General features: G+C 42.1%; 1 long non-coding RNA gene across 1 annotated transcript; it reads right to left on the bottom strand.

Moving 5' to 3' along the window:
* Nucleotides 1-1,500: 1,500 nt before the first annotated feature.
* On the bottom strand, nucleotides 1,501-2,647 carry LOC124660545. Its single transcript, XR_006989905.1, has 3 exons — nucleotides 2,509-2,647; nucleotides 2,221-2,407; nucleotides 1,501-1,565 (listed from the first exon to the last, which is right to left on the bottom strand). It is a non-coding gene; the product is annotated as an uncharacterized LOC124660545 (long non-coding RNA).
* Nucleotides 2,648-3,818: the final 1,171 nt, after the last annotated feature.

Genomic DNA, 3,818 nt, shown 5'->3' with positions numbered 1-3,818 from the left:
CCGGGTTGCGCTCTGGAGGAGGCAATACACTGTCTTAACTGATAGCCGGACGATTACTGAGGGTCTTCTGTCATGGCGCCGGAGATATGCTCAAAAGGAGGTATGCTGCCGGGGTGCCGGGAAGGGGTAAGCCCGCAGGGAAGGACTCGTGCCAGTGGAGATGGGCGAAAGGTTATGTCCGGGTATCCGACGTGGCATATGTTGTTATGCGGGGATGATGCCCACACGATAGGTATCCGGATAGTTGTGGGGAAAGTGTGCAAACTCTGCAGAGTCAAATCTATTCGAATAGCCGCGTCCGCGGTCATGGACGGGTTGCAAAGGTCTACCTTTACCGGGGCTTGAGTTTTGTTTTGATAAATGCTTTGCAAAGAAAGTGTTGTGTTGGATGTACCGGAAGGGTACGGAAAAAGGGCGTGTGTTGACCATATGGAGATGGTCGTGGAAAAATGAAGGCTAAGTGGGGAACTCTTTCCTAAATGTTTCTTGAAGAGGAACTCTTCTTTAACAAAGATATAGAGATGTCATAAGTATCTTTTGAAGTATCTTCTTCAATAAAGATATAGGTATGTCATAGGAATCCTCTAGCATTTCCATCAACTGAGATGGACTTATGCTACCTCATCTCCAATAAAAGTATAGATATGTCATAGAACTTCCTAAGCATCCCCATCAATTGAGATGGCGGCATGCTATGTCCACAAGAGAAACTGATTCTCTTTCACATGCTATATCCACAAGAGAAACTATTTCTCTTTCTCATGCTATTTTCCACGAGAGAAATTAGCTCTTCCCTCTTGTCATCTTAGTTTAGCACTTGTTATCTTGCACTCTTGCAAAATACCTTTCTTGATGGTTTGCGAGTACAATTCCAAATGTACTCACGGCTTTGTCCCTGGCTATTTACTTGGCAAGACTTGGAGGAACACGATGGATGAAGAAGGAGTTGACGACGTCTATGCGAGCTAGGAACGTCTTCCCGATCGGTTGTCCGTAGGGTTATGGCAGATGACTTGGGTGCTGCGACTGCAGAAGTGATGATGCTACTACGATGTTTAGTTAGCCCTTCGAGGCTATTATGTAAGTATGGGTCATGTGACCATGTTGTAATTTTCTTATTCCGCTTTGTAATGGATGGTGTAATTTGATATCAGTTCGGTTATGTGTTCACGACACACTGATCATGGGATCGTGAACTGTATACATAACAGGGTATTTCGGACCGTTAGTCCGGGGTCCCCACAGCCACCCTCTCCATAACTCCGCTATTCACCCAGGTAATTCATTAAACTTAGTTGTTTTTCCTTAACCTCTATCAAAACCTTTTCCATGGCATAGCAGGTAACAACTAAATTTAATGGCGGCTAAGGGAGTCTAGGAGTGGTGTAGCTAAACTATTAGGATTTAACAGCAGGCAAAAAACATAAACCCTAGACATGTCTACTATAAAAACACTACGGTACAAGAATTAAAATTGGGACTTTTGGTGTGTGTCACTTGCCTTTTTCAGTGGGAGGAGTTGCAATCTTCGCAGTCACAAAGGTTGCAGTTGTCACAGTCGCAATCTACGAGCATACATACAAAGTACCATAAACACAAAGCACAATACAAATGCACAAACATAGACATGAGATGCATATGAGATTCACACAAGAGCACTCCATTTATTGTTCTCTGGTTGTCACTATATGCATGATGCCATGGCAAAATTTTAGTGTTGAATTAATTATTTTCCTATCATTAGAAAAGATCTACAACACTAAACAAAAACTACAAGAGAAACGTATAGGTAACATTTTTATTTTCTAATGCTACTGTACAGGGGGTTCGAATCTCTGCTAAAAGCAAAAGGAATTACTTAAATATATTTTGTAGAACTATTTATATGGCCAAAATACTCTATTTGAGTTTTTGCAAAAACTGTATAAAAATATGATGCAAAAGTGCAATATTATGTGTCTAATGTATTCTTCACATTTTTGTGAATCCAGTGACACCTTATTTGTTAAATTTAGATAAGTAGAACTAAAGATATGATTTTTCAAAGATTGGAGTATGTCCTGTTCTAATATCCGAAATTTAGAATAGATGTGACAAGTGGCCGATTCTAATTGGTCAGTACCCCTTCATCTAAGTGATGTATTACCAGCCTTAGGATCTAGATCCTGTGGTTTCTAGGAAATTGAACAAAGAAAAGGAAAACAGGGACAGCTCACGTACGGGACGCACACAGCAATGTCGTCTGATGTCGCCGGCCCTGACGTTCCGGTGCTCCTTGGCGATGGTGGGGCAGACTATGGAGCTCGGATTGACAAGGGAAACTCGTTGACGAAGTCGCGGACGTCGAGCTGCAGTAGTTCGCCGGAAATCGCTCGCCGGAGACTACCGTCGAAATATAGCGTCGTCGCTGTGGTGCACAAAAAATTGCGAATCAAAAACTGAGAGATGCGGAATGAAGAAAGAAAGAGTTTGGCGAAAACTAGAGGTCAAAAGATGGACTGTGCTCACCGGAATTGACGATTTAGTGTGATGGTACAGCGGACTTGCGAGCGAAAATTCGAGCAGCCTGGGGGCTCTCGGGAGGTACCGTTTGAGGGGAAATGAAGAGGAAGATGTAGAGCTTAAGTAGGAAAAAACGGTGCGTCAAATGGTGGCTTAAATCGCCGGAAATCAATTGGAGAGTAAAATGCAAGAAACTGACTGCGTTATGTGCGTATGCTGCGACGGTTCATGCTTGGGCTTGAAGACGATGATGTGGCGCTAGGACCCACACGTCAAGGAACAGAGTAGTAAAAGCGAACGCGGGCTGGTCGCTGCTGTGTCGCTCGCGTCGTCGCGCGCACGCGGAGCGTGAACATGCACTAGATTTAGAAGTGCGCCTTGGCGCACGACCCCGTTGAACTCTTGTGAATGCGGACTTTGTATAAAGACGACATGGATGCGGACTTTGTATAAAGACGATATGGATACGGACTTTGTATAAAGACGATAATAAGTCGTAGAAAATTGATTAAGATTAGTGATAACCTGGAGGTCAATGAGGATGGAATTGTACATGTAACGGCAGTTATAAAGCAACTCAATGAATTGCACAGAACATTCCATCTCAAGCTACTCAATTATAATCCGAGATAAAATATCAAACGCACATATCAATTGCCTTGCAGTTACAGTAAAAAGAAATGATATTATAGCACATAGAGTATGCATGTATCAAGATCCAGAACACATGTCAATTGCCCATCTATATTCCTTCTACAGAACCATATAAATTGTACATGAGAATCTTCATAAGTAGGGTGGCACACATTCACCGCCAACAATGACTTCTTAAGAGATTGGTGATCATCAGTAGCTGTTTCATCAGGCAACAAACTGGGAACAACATCCATGTTTATTCATAGTGATAATTGAAGGTAATCTCGCCAAACAATTTTGACAAGAAAATTGGTTATAAGCATGTTGCTAATATAGTCTGAAGAATCCCCTACATAATTTCTGCAAAGAAGGGTAACTAAGAAACTGGAGAACTAATAAAAAAATAAAACCAAACTTAATAAACCAGTGAAAATTTGGAATGGATACCTTGTCACATTCTTAGGAAGCCACCAAAAGCTCTGTTTGAAGGCAGTAAAGAAAGCCAAACTGATTATCAGCAGCTGTAGCTGCCTATGGTTTCTACCAGCCCAGAGATTTTTGAAGGACTCTAAAATGAATTGCTAAGCAGCAACTTCTTTAGGTGGCATAGAATCCAAAAACTGAACATTTAGAGGGCACGAGGCCTGTTTAGATCCGTAGCATCCATTTTGTGGAACTGC

Source organism: Lolium rigidum, chromosome 6 (assembly GCF_022539505.1).
Source record: "Lolium rigidum isolate FL_2022 chromosome 6, APGP_CSIRO_Lrig_0.1, whole genome shotgun sequence".
Classification (NCBI taxonomy): Eukaryota; Viridiplantae; Streptophyta; class Magnoliopsida; order Poales; family Poaceae; genus Lolium; species Lolium rigidum.
Note: the sequence above shows the minus strand (reverse complement) of the source record. Positions and strands in the feature narration are given on the sequence as shown.